This window comes from Arachis stenosperma, chromosome 7 (assembly GCF_014773155.1).
Source record: "Arachis stenosperma cultivar V10309 chromosome 7, arast.V10309.gnm1.PFL2, whole genome shotgun sequence".
NCBI classification, from domain to species: Eukaryota; Viridiplantae; Streptophyta; class Magnoliopsida; order Fabales; family Fabaceae; genus Arachis; species Arachis stenosperma.
Window position 1 is genome coordinate 47,510,372 of NC_080383.1, and position 20,147 is coordinate 47,530,518.

Consider the following 20,147-nt stretch of genomic DNA (forward strand, 5'->3'; position numbering starts at 1 on the left):
GTTTGAGCCACTTGGGTGAAGTGGGCTAAAATGATGGGATAGTGGTTTTGTAAATTGTGGTAATGTGTCAATGTGTGAGTTGAGGAGGCTTGATGTTGAATTTGATATATTTTGATTGATTTCAGAGAAAAGGGATGAAATTGGCATGTTTTGATTGATTTTGAAAAGAGTTGAAAATGGCTTGTTTTGAAAATGGCACTTTGTGGTTTTGTATGAAAAACATGGTTTTTGGGCATACTTTGACGGGACATAAGTTGGACTACGGATCTCTATTTTGTGCCAAATCTATTTAGAAATGAAATTGGATCCGGGATGTCCATGCCGTTCGAAGAACGGGTGAAAAACGATTTAAAATGAGGAAGTTATGTCCATCGGAAGATTGGGGGTTGAATCTGTGAATTCTGCAGTTTTAACTTAGAAAATTTTTTAGCAGAATGACCCCCCCGCGCGTAGGCGCACTTGGCGCGTACGCGCCGTTCTTCTCGAAAGCGCCATCCACGCGTGCGCATGATGTGCGCGGGCGCGCCGAATGTGCTGCACCCAATGCCTAGCCATTTTCCAGAGAGTTGTGCCATAACTGTGCCAGTTTTGTGCCTGGGGCACGAGAGTACCCACGCGTACACGTGGTTGACGCGTGCGCGTCGTTTGGCTATTTTTCAATCCACGCGTTAGCGTGCATGACGCTTACGCGTCGAAGAGTTTTTGAGGCTATCCACGCGTGCGCGTGGATTGCGCGTACGCGTGGCCCTGTTTTCATCCCAAAGTTGATTTTTGAGTTTTAAAAGCCAAATCTCATACTTCTAAGCCTCCGATCTCACCACTTATGTCTTAAATCATTATGATATGTCTAGCTATGAGAAGAAGGGCTAGTGAATGTGGTAACTTGCGAGTGGAGCAAGGGAAAAATGAATGATCAATGAGGATCAAGCATGATTATGTGAGATGCGGAGGATGGTGGTGGAAGTGCTGGTTATGCCATGGGCCGAAAGGCTGTAATTGTTAATGAAACGGCTGGTTATGGATTTAACCGTGAGCCGGGTGGCTGGTTATGGATTTAACCGAGAGCTGGATGGCTGGATTGTTGCCGTGTTACGGCGGAGCCATGATTATGGCTAAGAATAAATGCATATATATGCTGTTGAATGAATTGTGAAAGTTGCACTTCCATTATCGGAGATGAGAGTTTTCCTGGGAGAAAGCAGTGGCTAGCCACCACGTGCTCCAGGTCGTGACTTGAAGCTCTTTTGACCCTATGTCGTTAGGGTGGCCGGGCACTGTGAAATTCTCGGACGAGCTCACCCCCAAAAATATTCACCAGTGATGGTGATGGATAAATATTCACCAGTGATGGTGATGGATAAATATTCACCAGTGATGGTGATGGATAAATATTCACCAGTGAGGGAGATGGATATGGATCATGATTATGATCAAGTTATAATGAGCATGATTCAAGTTGGGGAGACACGACAGAGGGACAGTCCAATGGTTAACTGCCAGGACTTGTCGGGTTGGCTCTATAACCGGCAGATGATATCATCAGCCACTAGGGACAGGCATTCATCATATGCATACTATATGAATTGTTTGAGATTGCCTATTTGACTCCATATTACTTGCTAATTGTCTAAATGCCTTATTTGTTCCTATTTGTATATTTCTTGTTTGCTATAATTGTGTTTGCTACATTATACTCCTGCTGGTGGTTGGGAGGTTTGAAGGAATTGGAAAGGGAAGTATTAGTTAGACTGAAGAATCTTTAGTCAAATGCCCTTATATGGTTTAGCTTGTTTATAAGCTTTGATATTATTTGGAGGAAGTTCCAGGATTGCCTTTGGCTTTCCTCTATTATTATGTATTATATATGTGGAAGCTATTACCATGCTAGGACCTCTGGTTCTCACCCATGCGGATTTTGTGGTTTTCAGATGCAGGACGTGAGGTTTCCCGCTGAGGCATGCTGGAGAGTTCTAGATTTGCGAAGATCCTTTGTTCTCGGGACTATGTTTTGGTTTATATGTTTTTCTTAGATACTTTTATCTCCATTAAATAATACAAACTGTGATGACTCCTCTTATGGGAGATTTTGGAGAATAGGTTTTATGTATTTGTGTCCCTTTGGGTTTTCTTTGGGGTTTTTCTTATTTTTATCATATGTATATATTGCTATGCTCGGACCGGTTATCTTCGCAGCCGGATCTTGAGTCTTGATATTCCTGTTTTTGACACTCCTTTGTATATATATAATCTCGCGTTGGTTTATCTTTGTTCGTTACGTTATCGATCGGAGTGTTGCGCTTTTGAGTTGCGATTTTTGTTTACCCCTTTTTCTACAAAGGTGCCTAGTTATAATCAATCTTTCATACTACTATACGTACTAAATTTTTATTTTAGAGGTCTTAATACCTTGCCATCTCTGAATTATGACTTAAGCATAAGACTCTGTATGATAGGGTGTTACATTATGGTATCAGAGCAGTTCGTTCCTGTAGAGCCTGAGGGATGGACTGACTATGCTTCTGTGCATTCTCTGTGTGTGTGTTATGTGCTATTAGTATATCTACTTGATATAATTGGCATAAACGTTCATGAGCATGCATTTGGGACTTGAAGCACTAAACTTTCGATATTGAGACTGATCAACTTAATATCGATTGTTTGGTGTGTATAGGAACCAGATGGCGCCTTGTGGACGCGGTAGAGGCCGTGGTAGAGGCCGTGGTAGAGGTCATACTAATGCTCGTGCACCTGAGGTTAACTCTAATGACCCGGTAAATCTTATGGCTGCATTGGAGAACGTGGCTGCTGCTATGCGAGCCACTGCTGAGGTTCTTGGTCAAAAGATGAACAACCATGGTAATGATGGAGGTGGAGTTCAGGGCCCGATGACACTGGCAAACTTTTTAAAGGTTAATCCACCTAAGTTCAAGGGAACTGCTAGCCCGACTGAGGCTAATACATGGTTTCAGGCTATAGAGCGAGCACTGCAAGCACAAGTGGTACCTGAAGGACAGCGTGTCGAGTTTGCTACCTATATGCTCACAGGTGAAGCGTCGCATTGGTGGCAAGGTATCCGACGTCTTCTGCAGCAGGGTGATGACTATATCACCTGGAATGTCTTCCAAGAGGAGTTCTATAAGGAGTACTTTCCGACTTTTGCCAGGACGACTAAGGAACTTGAGTTACTGCAGCTGAAGCAGGGTACCATGTCCATATCAGAGTATACTGACAAGTTTGAGGAGCTGTTCAGGTTCTCTCGTATGTGCCAAGGGACTCCGGTGGAATATGAGGAATAGAAGTGTGTTAAGTATGAAGGAGGACTCCGGAGCGATATTTTCAACTCAGTGGGACCAATGGAGATTAGGACTTTCTCCAAATTGGTGAACAAGTGTAGGGTTGCTGAAAAGTGTGTAAAAAGGGCAACCGCTGAGAAAGGGAGTCACAAAGGATCATTCCCACAGAACCGAGGGAAGAGCTTTGCACCTAAAGGCCCGTCTTTCAAGAGGAAAATCTCTTCCAGGAGGCCCAACAACAACAACTCCCAAGGAAAGAAGTTTGGGAAGCAGCCTCAGAATGATCAAGCTTGTACTAGGTGTGGAAGTCACCATCTGGGAGCACCATGTAAGGCCGGATGGGGTTTGTGCTACAATTGTGGAAAGGCGGGGCATAAAGCTACAAATTGTCCTGAGAAGCAGAAACAAGGTGCTGGAAAGGCACAACAGACTGGTCGGGTATTCACCACCTCAGCTATAGGTGCCGAGGGATCCGAGACACTCATTAGAGGTAACTGTGAAATGGCTGGTCAAACTTTAAATGCTTTATTTGATTCGGGAGCATCGCATTCATTCATTGCATTTGAGAAAGCCCATGAGTTAGGATTGAAGATCGTAACCTTAGGTTATGATCTAAGAGTGTACAATGCTACCCTGAAGCCACGGTAACTAGGCTAGGATGCCCGGAAGTTTCCTTTAGGTTCAAGCAGCGTGATTTTATTCATAATTTAATCTGCTTACCGATGATCGGTCTTGATCTTATCTTGGGATTTGACTGGTTATCTAAGAACCATGTCCTGCTTGATTGTTCTACAAAGTCGGTGTACTTTATGCCGGAGGATACAGAAGGGCCAGTCGTGGTGAATAATTATTACTTGAATTCGATGACGGTGAACTATTCCGGAGCCGAATGTCAAGGTATCCTCTTGTTAACCGCGGGTGTTTCGGGTGATGATCAAAGGTTGGAGCAGATTCCGGTTGTGTGTGAGTTTCCGAAAGTGTTTTCCGATGATATTGATGAGTTTCCACCTAACTGAGAGGTTGAGTTTGCTATTGAATTGGTGCCTGGGGCAGGCCCAATCTCAAGTGCTCCTTATAGGATGTCACCGTTAGAGATGAACGAGCTAAAGTCTCAGTTAGAGGATTTGTTGGGAAAGAACTTTATACGACCAAGTGTCTCTCCGTGGGGTGCGCCAGTGCTACTGGTGAAGAAGAAAGATGGGAGTATGCGGCTCTGTGTGGATTACAGGTAGCTGAACAAGGTCACAATAAAGAATAAGTACCCATTGCCGAGGATTGATGATCTCATGGACCAGTTGCAAGGAGCTGGGGTTTTCTCCAAGATCGATTTGCGATCCGGCTATCACCAGATAAGGGTGAGGGGTGAGGATATTCCTAAGACCGCTTTCAAGACTCGTTATGGTCATTACGAGTACACTGTAATGTCCTTTGGGTTGACGAACGCTCCTGCGGTATTCATGGATTACATGAATAGAGTTTTCCGTCCGTTTCTGAATAAATTCGTTGTTGTCTTCATCGATGACATACTGATTTATTCCAAGACTGAAGAAGAGCATGCAAAACACTTGAGGACCGTGTTGCAGATTCTAAAGGAGAATAAACTCTATGCGAAACTGTCTAAATGTGAGTTTTGGAAGAGTGAGGTGAAGTTTTTGGGTCACGTGGTGAGTAAGAAGGGAATAGCCGTAGATCCAACTAAGGTAGAGGCTGTGATGGATTGGAAGCAACCAACCACCGTAACGGAGATAAGGAGTTTTCTGGGTTTAGCTGGCTATTACCGAAGGTTTATCAAGGGCTTTTCATAGATAGGTTTGCCAATGACAAAGTTAACCCGCAAAGACACTCCGTTTGTTTGGACTCCTGAGTGCGAGGAGAGCTTTCAGACATTAAAGAAAAAGTTGAACACTGCACCTGTGTTAGTGTTGCCTGAGCCGAACGAGCCATTTGAGGTGTACTGTGATGCCTCATTGAAGGGTCTAGGGTGCGTGCTGATGTAGCATCACAATGTGGTGGCGTACGCCTCACGACAGTTGAGACCTCATGAAGTTAATTACCCTACGCACGATTTAGAGCTTGCTGCGGTCGTGTTTGCGCTAAAGGTGTGGAGGCATTACCTCTATGGGGTTAAGTTCCAAGTTTTCTCTGATCATAAGAGCTTGAAGTACCTCTTTGATCAAAAAGAGCTTAATATGAGGCAGAGAAGGTGGATGGAATTGTTAAAGGACTACGACTTTGAGTTGAATTACCATCCGGGAAAGGCGAACGTAGTGGCGGATGCGTTAAGTCGGAAGTCATTATATGCGGCTTGGATGATGCTTCAAGAGGAGAAGTTGCTCAAGGGATTCGAGAGTCTGAAAATTGGTGCTCAAGAAGTATCCGGAACCTTGTGTTTGAGCCGATTAGAGATCACAAGTGACTTTAAGTTTGAACTCCTAAAGGCTCATCAAAATGATGAAGCATTATGGAAGGTGTTACCGGCTATTGAGCAAGAGAAGCAGTGGAGAGTGTCGGAAAAAAAAGATGGGTTATGAAGGTTCAAGGGTAGGATCATTGTGCCGGATGTTGGCACTTTGAGGCAAGATATCTTAAATGAGGCACACAAAAGCGGATTCTCTATTCACCCGGGAAGTACTAAGATGTACCATGATTTAAAGGCGATGTTTTGGTGGCCGGGTATGAAGAATGATGTGGCGGAATATGTTTCAAAGTGCTTAACTTGTCAAAAGGTAAAGGTTGAACATCAAAGACCTTTCGGGATGTTGCAACCTTTAGAGATTCCACAATGGAAGTGGGAAAGTATTGCAATGGACTTTGTGTCAGGATTGCCAAGGACTAGGGCTGGTTTTGATGCTATCTGGGTGATTGTGGACCGACTGACGAAGTCAGCTCACTTTTTACCCATTCGTATGACTTACACCCTTGAGGAGCTAGCACGGTTATACATAAAGGAGATTGTGAGACTTTATGGTGTACCTACTACTATAATCTCTGATAGAGATCCTCGTTTCACTTCAAGGTTTTGGGGTGCATTTCAGAAAGCTTTTGGAACCCGATTAAGCTTGAGCACGGCTTACCATCCTCAAACAGATGGTCAATCTGAGAGGACGATCCAAACACTAGAGGATATGTTGAGAGCTTGTATTTTGGACCATCCGACGAGTTGGGATCGGTATATGCCATTAGTGGAGTTTGCATACAATAATAGTTATCATGCGAGCATCGGAATGGCTCCGTATGAGGCCTTGTATGGGAGGAAATGTCAATCTCCGCTATGTTGGTATGAAGCTGGAGAGAAAAGCTTGTTGGGGCCGGAAATGATAGCTGAGACCACTGAACAAGTCAGGAAAATCCATGATAGGATGCTTACGGCGCAGAGTCGTCAAAAGAGTTGCGCCGATTAGAGGCGAAAGCCCTTAGAATTTGAGGGAGGAGACCATGTCTTCCTTAAGGTTACTCCGACCACGGGAGTAGGTAGGGCGATTAAAACAAAGAAGTTGAATCCTCGATACATTGGTCCATTTCAAATCCTGGAGAGGATTGGACCAGTGGCGTATCGGATGGCTCTACCACCTCATCTTTTGAAACTGCATGATGTGTTTCACGTGTCGCAGCTTCGGAAGTACACTCCTGATGCTAGCCATGTGTTGGAACCCGAATCGGTTCAGTTAAGGGAAGATTTGACGCATCTAGTGGCTCCGGTCAAAATTGATGATACTAGTATCAAACGGTTGCGTGGAAAGGAGGTTTCATTAGTCAAAGTGGCATGGAGTCGAGGCGGTGTTGAGGAACACACTTGGGAACTTTAGTCGGAGATGCGAACGGATTATCCACATTTATTCTCAGGTAATTGCATTTGAATTTTGTGGGCAAAATTCCCAATTAGGTGGGTAGAATGTAAAACCCGGTTAATTAACGACTAATTAACCCATAAATGAAAATTTATTTTAGAAAGCCCAAAATGTGATTTTTATGGCTAAATGTGATAGAGGAGATTGAGACGAGAATTTCGGTACCAATTTTATAGAAATCGGACCAAGATTGGACCGAACGGGCCAAATCGGGCCAATCGAACCCAAAGTGGGCCCTTGGCCCAACATAACTAAACCAAAACCCTAGTTTTCAGCACTCTCTCTCCTCACTTATCACTCAGAAATGCTGAAATGGAGGCCATGGAGGGGAGAACTCTCTCTCAAGTTCTTTCTCTCACTTGATCTTCAAACCACCATAACTTTTGATCTAGAGCTCCGATTGCCGCACTGTTTACGGCCACGCGTTCACCGCGGAGAGCTCAACAAAACCCATACAATCAATCTTGAGGTAAGTCACGTTTTGATCTTCGAAATTCCAGCCTTATTTTCGAGTTTCATGAGCAAAAATGTTGAGATTTTGGGCTCTTTGATGTTATAGGACCCAACTCTCTTGAAGGAGGAGGTTAATCTTGTCTCCTTGGACCTTGGGTGTGGTAAGATTCTCAACCTTAGTGTAATTTGTTGTTCTATGATGTTTGGGTATTGAGATGTTGTGTATGGGTATGATGATTGTGGCTTAGGTTGTGTATATGTGAATATTGGAGCTTGATTGGTGATTTTGAAAAGCTTGAAAAAGGGATTTGGTGGTGAAAAATCTGTTTTTGGAAGTATTGAGGCCTTGAGAGCTTGAGGAAAAAGTGGTTTGGAAGTGCTCCGGTTGAGCTTGGGAAATCGGCTAAGGTATGGTTTCGGTTTCCCGTATCTAATATGTAATGTGGTAGGAAATACTTAGGCTAGAGGCTCTAAGATAGGCATTGAATTGTTGATGTTGTTGAATGATTGATATATATGATGTGGTCATATATGTGATGATGATTAATGATGCCTTGATGGTATGATGTATGAGAAATATGCAAGTGGTGATATATGCTTGATGCTTGGTTATGGTTGAATTGTGGGTTGAACCATGTTGATGGTGAGCATGATATTGATTATGTACAATGATGGTTAATTGGAATTGGTGTTGTTGAAAATTGGCATGAGGAAGAGTATATGATATGTCAATGAGTTTGGGTTTGAGCCACTTGGGTGAAGTGGGCTAAAATGATGGGATAGTGGTTTTGTAAATTGTGGTAATGTGTCAATGTGTCAGTTGAGGAGGCTTGATGTTGAATTTGATATATTTTGATTGATTTCAGAGAAAAGGGATGAAATTGGCATGTTTTGATTGATTTTGAAAAGAGTTGAAAACGGCTTGTTTTGAAAATGGCAAATTGTGGTTTTGTATGAAAAATATGGTTTTTGGGCATACTTTGACGGGACATAACTTGGACTACGGATCTCTGTTTGGTGCCAAATCTGTTTAGAAATGAAATGAGATCCGGGATGTCCATGCCGTTCGAAGAACGGGTGAAAAACGATTTAAAATGAGGAAGTTATGTCCGTCGGAAGATTGGGGGTTGAATCTGTGAATTCTGCAGTTTTAACTTAGAAAATTTTTTAGCAGAATGACCCCCCCGCGCGTAGGCGCACTTGGCGCGTACGCGCCGTTCTTCTCGAAAGCGCCATCCACGCGTGCGCGTGATGTGCGCGGGCGCGCCGAATGTGCTGCACCCAATGCCCAGCCATTTTCCAGAGAGTTGTGCCATAACTGTGCCAGTTTTGTGCCTGGGGCACGAGAGTACCCACGCGTACGCGTGGTTGACGCGTGCGCGTCGTTTGGCTATTTTTCAATCAACGCGTTAGCGTGCATGACGCTTACGCGTCGAAGAGTTTTTGAGGCCACCCACGCGTGCGCGTGGATTACACGTACGCGTGGCCCTGTTTTCATCCCAAAGTTGATTTTTGAGTTTTAAAAGCCAAATCTCATACTTCTAAGCCTCCGATCTCACCATTTATGTCTTAAATCATTATGATATGTCTAGCTATGAGAAGAAGGGCTAGTGAATGTGGTAACTTGCAAGAGGAGCAAGGGAAAAATGAATGATCAATGAGGATCAAGCATGATTATGTGAGATGCGGAGGTTGGTGGTGGAAGTGCTTGTTATGCCATGGGCCGAAAGGCTGTAATTGTTAATGAAACGGCTGGTTATGGATTTAACCGTGAGCTGGGTGGCTGGTTATGGATTTAACCGAGAGCTGGATGGCTAGATTATTGCCGTGTTACGGCGGAGCCATGATTATGGCTAAGAATAAATGCATATATATGCTGTTGAATGAATTGTGAAAGTTGCACTTCCATTATCGGAGATGAGAGTTTCCTTGGGAGAAAGCAGTGGCTAGCCACCACGTGCTCTAGGTCGAGACTTGAAGCTCTTTTGACCCTATGTCGTCAGGGTGGCTGGGCACCGTGAAATTCCCGGACGAGCTCACCCCCAAAAATATTCACCAGTGATGGTGATGGATAAATATTCACCAGTGATGGTGATGGATAAATATTCACCAGTGAGGGTGATGGATATGGATCATGATTATGATCAAGTTATAATGAGCATGACTCAAGTTGGGGAGACACGACAGAGGGACAGTCCAATGGTTAACTGCCAGGACTTGCGGGTTGGCTCTATAACCGACAGATGATATCATCAGCCACTAGGGATAGGCATTCATCATATGCATACTATATGAATTGTTTGAGATTGCCTATTTGACTGCATATTACTTGCTAATTGTCTAAATGCCTTATTTGTTCCTATTTGTATATTTCTTGTTTGCTATAACTGTGTTTGCTACATTATACTCCTGCTGGTGGTTGGGAGGTTTGAAGGAATTGGAAAGGGAAGTATTAGTTAGACTGAAGAATCTTTAGTCAGATGCCCTTATATGGTTTAGCTTGTTTATAAGCTTTGATATTATTTGGAGGAAGTTCCAGGATTGCCTTTGGCTTTCCTCTATTATTATGTATTATATATGTGGAAGCTATTACCATGCTGGGACCTCTGGTTCTCACCCATGCGGATTTTGTGGTTTTCAGATGCAGGACGTGAGGTTTCCCGCTGAGGCATGCTGGAGACTTCTAGATTTGCGAAGATCCTTTATTCTCGGGACTATGTTTTGGTTTATATGTTTTGCTTAGATACTTTTATCTCCATTAAATAATACAAACTGTGATGACTCCTCTTATGGGAGATTTTGGAGAATAGGTTTTATGTATTTGTGACCTTTTGGGTTTTCTTTGGGGTTTTTCTTATTTTTATCATATGTATATATTGCTATGCTCGGACCGGTTATCTTCGCAGCCGGATCTTGAGTCTTAATATTCCTGTTTTTGACACTCCTTTGTATATATATAATATCGCGTTGGTTTATCGTTGTTCGTTACGTTATCGATCGGAGTGTTGCGCTTTTGAGTTGCGATTTTTGTTTACCCCTTTTTCTACAAAGGCTCCTAGTTATAATCAATCTTTCATACTACTATACGTACTAAATTTTTATTTTAGAGGTCATAATACCTTGCCATCTCTGAATTATAACTTAAGCATAAGACTCTGTATGGTAGGGTGTTACAAAAAAGGGGAGGGCCCCCTCGACAGCCCGAATCCTAAAGAAGTAATTCTTGAAGTCCTTAAAGGACTCATCATACATAGCAAAAACTTTATGGCCCTGGGCGGACCTGAAAGAAACCCAGGAATCTTTCTTTTTTGAAGAACTGCCAGTCTTGGCGGAAACAAACAAATAAAGGAAAAGAGTCTGAGAGAGTGTTACATTTAATTCTCGGCAGAGAAGCTGAAAAAATTTTAATAAAACCCCAGGAATTTGGGTGAAGTTGGGATGGGGCAATATTACACGAACACAGCAGGTCGGTCTCGAAAGCAGTGAAAGGAAAAGTAATGTTCAACTGACTGAAGAAGTGTTCATAGGCATCAAAGAAGGGACGCTCCCTCTCAACAGAAGTCGGAAAACAAACTCTCTCATCAGAATCAGGAGCAACAAGCTCATAATCCTCCTCACAGGCATTGTTACCACAAACCCTATGGCGCTTCCTCAGCTCTGTGCAAAATTTAGCATCCACAACAGAAACACACAACAAAACAAGGGAGTCCAGCCAATCAGACATTCCCTCGGGGACTCAGGAAGACGTCTCTACAATGTTATTTCGAGAAGACACGAGGCCAACTAATCCTACAAGTAAGAAAAGAAGTTAGGGGTTACTAACAACATCTCGGATAAAGGGAGAAAACAACTCGGTCAATACGATACAGGCGAAGAAACAAGAAACGGAAAACCCCAAGACTCAAACCAAAAGTCCTGGGGCATCCTTTGGAGGCAGTAACAAAGCAAGGTTTCCAAGAAAAATCTACAGCTTGCACCCCAGCATTTCTCAGAAAGAATTCAAAGAAGCAAACATTTTTTCATCAAAGAAAAACACAAAAAATTCATTACAGTCTACGAAGCAAAAAGCATTCCCAAAACATCAAAACACGCCAAGCAGAGACCATTAAAGATGCAACCTTTTCAAGAGCAGACAAAAGCAACCTTCAAATAAAACGAAGGACAGACGCGGACAGTGGTATTAGAACAGAAACAACAAAGAACATGCAAAGCCCTAAAAGCATCGAGCAAAAGCAAAAAAGGATCATGCAGAAGATGGAGAAACTCCCAGAAAGCATACTTTCAACAAATCTAGGGCACAATGAAAACAGAAAGATGAAAACTTTCTCAAAAAGGGAGGATCAAAATCAAAACCTCATCACAAAGCCAAAATCAAAGAGAAAGCACGAAATGGGGCTAACCTGGAAACGAAAGAAGCTTCGAAAAAAGTGCAGAAATGAAAGTTGCCCAGAAAATCGCTAAGCGACGCCGCAAACGCTAGGAAACAGAAGCACAAGCGAAAGACAGAGAGCGAAGAGAGAAGAGAAAAAGTTGCGAAGAGGTTACAAGGAAAATAAAAGGAGAGAAAACCGTTTCTGGGTTTTCAAAATCAAAAATAAAGAGCCAAGGGGAAACGGGGCAATTAAGGCTAAAATTAATGAAGGCATTAAACCCTCGCACGTTCCCAAAAGCGCCGATATAAAAGCGCGCGTTTTTAGAGAAAACGTTCTACATTCAAAAGCTACTACCAAGGAATAGACAAAATGCTTGAGTTCGGCTTCGTCAAAAAAGGACCGAAGTCAAGAACTCGACCTCAAAAAAGACTGAACTCAAGCAGGGACACTGTTCATACCCTGAGTCGAGTTGTCCGACCCGGGATGTTCAAATAGCAAAGCGACCGACTTCTTTAGGTCAAGCAGACCGACTTCTTTACGAAGAAGTCGGCCAAAGCGACAGGAAAAGCCCAAAGAAGGGCCCAACTCAAGGAACACGACCCAAACCCTAAAGGCAGCCCAAGCTTACAGAGAGAAGGGTGGTTCCCTTGAAGATAAGATTACCTCACTTGAAAAGATAAAGATAAGATAAGATAACTAACTTATCTTATCCACAGAAGGCCACATCTCACCATTATAAATACTCTGGAGCACCCAAGTATAACTCATACTCTGATTCTACTCAATACCTAATACCCTTGCTAACTTAAGCATCGGAGTCCCTTGCAGGTACCCCCCACCCTTCGGTGACAAGGGATCAGCAGTGCAGTCAGTCCAACAATTCGGACACGACAGCTCCGGCCGTCTTCCACCAGCCGGACACGTTAGCACCGACCAGTACAGAAGATCTCGTCCGAGATCGACCTCCAGTTTTAGGTAACTCTCGGAACAATAAGTATGTACACAAAATTTTTCTTTTATCAACAAAAAGAGATGCATATGTTTTAAATAATAGATGCATGAGTGATTACCCATTTTTCCAAATATTCTCAATGAATACCCAAAGTAACTTTCCACCAATGTTTCCCACAAATTCCCCCCATACTTGCTTAACACACACACTCAACTCAAGCTAATCAAAGATACAATTCATGGACATTAATGGTCTTTCGCTTAGGGTAAATGATGTGCTTAAAATTAGAACAAAGGGGAATTAAAGGCTCAAAGTGGTTTACCATGGTGGATATAAGGGTTGGCCATATGGGTTAGTTAGTTTATCAATCATACTAAATGCAATTCAAAACATCAAACATAGGACATATAGACTAAAGTAAATCTAAGATCACAATCATAAAAGGAGTTTATAACACACAAGAACAAAAATTGTGATTGAAAATATGCAACCACGCAATCAAAGCTCAAATCTCACTTGGTATTTGTTCAAGCTCTTTTCTATGTTCCATAAAAAGATACTTCAAGCAAGTTCAAAAACAAGTTTTCAAATCCAATCAATGGAATGCCCTAAAAGGGATTTCATGAAAAATTCTTGTTGTTTTTACCAAAATTATTTACTCTACCATGCAAATGCAAACATTTACCAAAAATAAACTATAACAAGCTAAGATATATACACAAGCAGACCAAGAAAAATGTAATGCGATAAAATACTAACAAATATTCACAAAATATAACTATTAAAAACTAGAAAATAATGCAAAGTGTTGAGAAAGAGAAAGTTACGCCCCAAAAATTGTGGATCCTCCCCACACTTAAACGTTGTACGGTCCTCCGTGCATACACTCAATCCGGGGGTGAAGAGATGAGAGGCTCCACCTTCAGCTGGTGGGCACCGGGTTCCGGGTTGCGGTAGAAAACATGAATTGAGGGAAAAAAATCATAGTAGTGTGGTATGATAAAAGGCAATGTGTGTATTCTAAGTGTGCACGGTTTGGAACACAACACATTGGCCAGTTAAAAAGGTAACCACATAATCAACAGAAAAAGCATATATTCCTCAATTAAGTGGCATAGGTTGAAATTAAAGAATAAGCAAGAGTGAATGCACAAATAACCCTAGGTAACTGATGAGCAGATAATTTATACACTTTTTGGCATTGTTTTTAGGTAGTTTTTATTAGGATCTAGCTACTTTTAGGGATGTTTTTATTAGTTTTTATGCAAAATTCACATTTCTGGACTTTACTATGAGTTTGTGTGTTTTTCAATGATTTCAGGTATTTTCTGGCTGAAATTGAGGTACCTGAGCAAAAATCTAATTCAGGCTGAAAAAGGACTGCTGATGTTGTTGGATTCTGACCTCCCTGCACTCGAAATAGATTTTCTGGAGCAACAAAACTCCAAATGGCAAGCTCTCAATTGCGTTGGAAAGTAGACATCCAGGGCTTTCCAGCAATATATAATAGTTTATATTTTATTAAAGTTAAGAGGACGCAAACTGGCGTTCAACGCCAGTTTCATGCTGCATTCTGGAGTAAAACGCCAGAAACACGTCACAAACCAGAGTTAAACGTCAAAAACACGTTACAACTTGGCCTTTAACCCTAAGAGAAGCCTCTGCACGTGTAAAGCTCAAGCTCTGGCCAAGCACACACTAAAGTGGGCCCCGGAAGTAGATTTCTGCACTTAGACTTATTTTTGTAAACCCTAATAGCTAGTCTAGTATAAATAGGACTTTTTACTATTGTATCTTCATCTTTGATCAGTTTTATGCGATCTTAGACATTGGGGGCTGGTCTCACGGCCATGCCTGGACCTTTATCACTTATGTATTTTCAACGGTGGAGTTTCTACACACCATAGATTATGGTGTGGAGCTCTGCTGTTCCTCGAGTATTAATGCAAAGTACTATTGTTCTTCTATTCAGTTCATGCTTATTCTAATTCTAAGATATTCGCTGCACTTCAACATGATGAATGTGATGATCCATGACACTCATCATCATTCTCACCTATGAATGCATGCCTGACAACCACTTCCGTTCTACCTTAGATCAAGCGCATATCTCTTAGCCTCCATTCCGAAAGATCAGAGTCTTCGTGGTATAAGCTAGAATTATTGGTTGCCATTCCTAAGATTCGGAAAGTCTAAACCTTATCTGTGGTATTCCGAGTAGGATCTGAGATGGGATGACTGTGACAAGCTTCAAACTCGCGAGTGTTCGGCGTAGTGACAGACGCAAAAGAATCACTGGATTCTATTCCAACATGATCGAGAACTGACAGATGATTAGCCGTGCTGTGACAGAGCATTTGGACCATTTTCACTGAGAGGATGGGAAGTAGCCACTGACAACGGTGACACCCTGCATACAGCTTGCCATGGAAAGGAATAAGAATGATTGGATGAAAGTAGTAGGAAAGCAGAGACTCAGAAGGAACACAATATCTTCATGCACTTATCTGAAATTCCCACCAATGAATTACATAAGTATCTATATCTCTATTTTATGTTTTATTTATCTTTATATTTGAAAACCATTATAACCATTAGAATCTGCCTGACTAAGATTTACAAGATGACCATAGCTTGCTTCATACCGACAATCTCCGTGGGATCGACCCTTACTCACGTAAGGTATTACTTGGACGACCCAGTGCACTTGCTGGTTAGTTGTGCGAAGTCGTGACAAAGTGTGATTCACGTTTGAGAGCTCCAAGTCTTTGGTGCCATTGTTGATGATCACAATTTCGTGCACCAAGTTTATGGCGCCGTTGCCGGGGATTGTTTGAGTTTGGACAACTGACGGTTCATCTTATTGCTCAGATTAGGTAATTTTCTTTTAAAAAAGTTTTCAAAAATCTTTCAAAATTTTCTTCTTTTTTTCGTTTTTTTTTCAAAATATAATTTTCGAAAAATCCAAAAAAAATTTAATAAAATCATAAAATCAAAAATATTTTGTGTTTCTTGTTTGAGTCTAGTGTCAATTTTTAAGTTTGGTGTCATTTGCATATTTTTTATTTTTTCTCAAAAATATTTTCGAAAAACTCATTCATGGTGTTCTTCATGATCTTTAAGTTGTTCTTGGTAAGTCTTCTTGTTTGATCTTTATATTTTCTTATTTTATGTCTTTTCTTGTTTTTCATATGCATTTTTGCATTCATAGTGTCTAAACATGAAAAATTTCTAAGTTTAGTGTCTTGCATGTTTTTCCTCTCTTGAAAACTTTTCAAAAATAAGTCTTGATGTTCATCTTGATCTTCAAAGTGTTCTTGGTGTTCATCTTGACATTCATAGTGTTCTTGCATGCATTAGTTGTTTTGATTCATAATTTTCATGTTGTGAGTCATTTTTGTGTTTTTCTCTCTCATCATTAAAAATTCAAAAAAATCAAAAAAAATATTTTTTCCTTGTTTTACTCATAAATCTCGAAATCTTTGGGTTGACTTAGTCAAAAAATTTTAAAATAAGTAGTTTCTTGTTAGTCAAGTCAAGATTTCAATTTTAAAAATCTTATCTTTTCAAAACATTTTCAAAAATCAAATATTTTTCATTTTTTTTGTTATTTTCAAAAATTTTTTAAAATTGATTTTCAAAATCTTTTTCTAATATTTATTTCATAATTTTCAAAAACTTTACTAACAATTAATGTGATTGATTCAAGAATTTGAAGTTTGTTACTTTTTTGTTAAGAAAGGTTCAATCTTTAAATTCTAGAATCATATCTTTTAGTTTCTTGTTAGTCAAGTAATCCATTTTAATTTTAAAAATCAAATCTTTTTAATTTCCTTTTCAAATATTTTTCAAAACAAATCTCAATCATATCTTTTCAAACATATCTTTTTCAAAATCAATTTCAAAAATCTTTTCTAACTTCTTATGTTTTCAAAATTGATTTTCAAATCTTTTTCAACTAACTAATTGACTTTTTGTTTCTTTCTAATCTTTTTCAAAACCACCTAACTACTTTTCTCTCTAATTTTCGAAAATTCCTCACCCTTTTTCAAAATTCTTTTAATTAGCTAATTGTTTCAAATTTTAATTTTAATTTTATTTCTTCTCTTAATTTTCGAAAATCACTAACCATTTTACAAAAATAATTTTCGAATTTCTCTCCCTTTCATCTTCTTTTATTTATTTATTTAATTACTAACACTCTTTTCTTCATCTTAAAAATTCAAACCCTCTCTTCTTCTCTGTGTTCGAATTTTTCACATCCTTCTTCTATTCTTTTCTTCTTCTACTCACATAAAGGAATCTCTATACTGTGACATAGAGGATTCCTCTTCCTTTTCTGTTCTCATCTTTTTCATATGAGCAGGAGCAAGGACAAGGACATTCTTTTTGAAGCAGATGCTGAACCTGAAAGGACTCTGAAGAAGAAGCTAAGAGAAGCTAAAGCACAACAATTCAGAGAAAACCTTACAGAAAATCTTGAAAAAGAAAGAGACATGGCCGAGCCCAACAACAATGCAAGGAGGATGCTTGGTGATTATACTACACCTACATCTAACTTTTATAGAAGAAGCATCTCAATCCCTGCCATTGGAGCAAACAATTTTGAGCTGAAGCCTCAACTAGTTACTCTAATGTAACAGAACTGCAAGTTTCATGGACTTTCATCAGAAGATCCCTATCAGTTTTTAACTGATTTCTTGCAGATCTGTGATATTGTTAAGACTAATGGAGTAGATCCTGAAGTCTACAGGCTCATGCATTTCCCTTTTGCTGTAAGAGACAGGGCTAGAACATGGTTAGACTCACAACCTAAAGATAGCCTGGACTCTTGGGATAAGCTGGTCACGGCCTTCTTGGCCATGTTCTTTCCTCCTCAAAAGCTGAGCAAGCTTAGAGTAGATGTTCAGACCTTCAAGCAAAAAGATGGTGAATCTCTCTATGAAGCTTGGGAAAGATACAAGCAGTTGACAAAAAAATGTCCTTCTGACATGCTTTCAGAGTGGACCATTTTGGATATATTCTATGATGGTCTAACTGAGTTCTCTAAGATGTCACTGGACCATTCTGCAGATGGATCCATTCACCTAAAGAAAATGCCTGCAGAAGCTCAAGAACCCATTGACATGGTTGCAAATAACCAATTCATGTACACCTCTAAAAGAAATCCTGTGAGTAATGGGACACCTCAGAGGAAGAGAGTTCTTGAAATTGATGCTCTGAATGCCATATTGGCTCAGAACAAAATGTTGACTCAGCAAGTCAACATGATTTCTCAGAGTCTGAATGGATTGCAAAATGCATCCAACAGTACTAAAGAAGTATCTTCTAAAGAAGAAGCTTATGATCCTGAGAACCCAGCAATGGCAGAAGTGAATTACATGGGTGAAGCCTATGGAAATACCTATAATCCCTCATGGAGAAATCATCCAAATTTCTCATGGAAGGATCAACAAAGCCTCAACAAGGTTTTAATAATGGTTGAAGAAACAGGTTTAGCAATAGCAAGCCTTTTCCACCATCTTCTCAGCAACAGACAGAGAATTCTGAGCAGAGTCCCTCTAGCTTAGCAAATATAGTCTCTAATCTATCTAAGGCCACTTTAAGTTTCATGAATGAAACAAGGTCCTCCATTAGAAACTTGGAGACACAAGTGGGTCAGCTGAGTAAGAAAATCACTAAAACTCCTCCTAGTGCTCTCCCAAGCAATACAGAAGAGAATCCAAAAAGAGAGTGCAAGGCCATTGATATTATCAAAATGGCCGAATCCAAAGAGGAAGGGGAGGACGTGAATCCCAATGAGGAAGACCTTGTGGGACGTCCTCCAGACAGAAAGGAGTTCCCTATTGAGGACTTAAAGGAATCTGAGGCTCATATAGAGACCATAGAGATTCCATTAAACTTCCTTCTGCCATTCATGAGCTCTGAGAACTATTCTTCCTCTAAAGAGGATGAAGATGTAACTGAAGAGTAAGTTGCTCAATATCTAGGAGCCATCATGAAGCTGAATGCCAAGTTGTTTGGTAATGAGACTTGGAAAGATGAACCTCTGATGAGCGGATAATTTATACGCTTTTTGGCATTGTTTTTAGGTAGTTTTTAGTAACTTCAAGCTACTTTTAGGGATGTTTTCATTAGTTTTTATGTTAAATTCACATTTCTGGACTTTACTATGAGTTTGTGTATTTTTCTATGATTTCAGGTAATTTCTGGCTGAAATTGAGGGACTTGAGCAAAACTCTGATAGGAGGCTGACAAAGGACTGCTGATGCTGTTGGAATCTGACCTCCCTGCACTCAAAATGGATTTTCTGGAGCTACAGAACTCCAAATGGCGCACTCTCAATGGCGTTGGAAAGTAGACATCAAGAGCTTTCCAGCAATATATAATAGTCCATACTTTATTCGGGAATTGACGACGTAAACTGGCGCTCAACGCCAGTTCCATGCTGCTGTCTGGATTAAAACGCCAGAAACACGTCACGACCCAGAGTTGAACGCCCAAAACACGTTACAACTTGGTGTTCAACTCCAAAAGAAGCCTCAGCTCGTGGATAGATCAAGCTCAGCCTAAACATACACCAAGTGGGCCCCGGAAGTGGATTTATGCATCAAATACTTACTCATGTAAACCCTAGTAGCTAGTCTAGTATAAATAGGATAATTTACTATTGTATTAGACATCTTTTGGTCTCAGTTTTGTTTTATTCTTCATCTTAGGAGGCCATTGATCACGTTTTGGGGGGCTGGCCATTCGGCCATGCCTGAACCTTTCACTTATGTATTTTCAACGGTGGAGTTTCTACACATCATAGATTAAGGGTGTGAAGCTCTGCTGTACCTCAAGTTTCAATACAATTACTATTATTTTCTATTCAATTCTCTTTTATTCCTATTCTAATATATTCATTGCACTTCAACTTGATGAATGTGATGATCCGTGACACTCATCATCATTCTCACCTATGAACGCGCGTGACTGACAACCACTTCCGTTCTACCTTAGGCCGGGCGCATATCTCTTAGATTCCCCAACAGAATCTTCGTGGTATAAGCTAGATAGATGGCGGCATTCATGGGAATCCGGAAAGTCTAACCTTGTCTGTGGTATTCCGAGTAGGATTCTGGGAATCCGGAAAGTCTAACCTTGTCTATGGTATTCCGAGTAGGATTCTGGGATTGAATGACTGCGACGAGCTTCAAACTCCTGAAGGCTGGGCGTTAGTGAC

At 40.7% G+C, this 20,147-nt stretch overlaps 1 non-coding gene across 1 annotated transcript; it reads right to left on the bottom strand.

The window, feature by feature from the left end:
• Positions 1-17,808: 17,808 nt before the first annotated feature.
• LOC130943176 (small nucleolar RNA R71) lies at positions 17,809-17,916 on the bottom strand. Its single transcript, XR_009071706.1, has one exon. It is a non-coding gene; the product is annotated as a small nucleolar RNA R71 (small nucleolar RNA).
• Between the last annotated feature and the right edge of the window lie 2,231 nt (positions 17,917-20,147).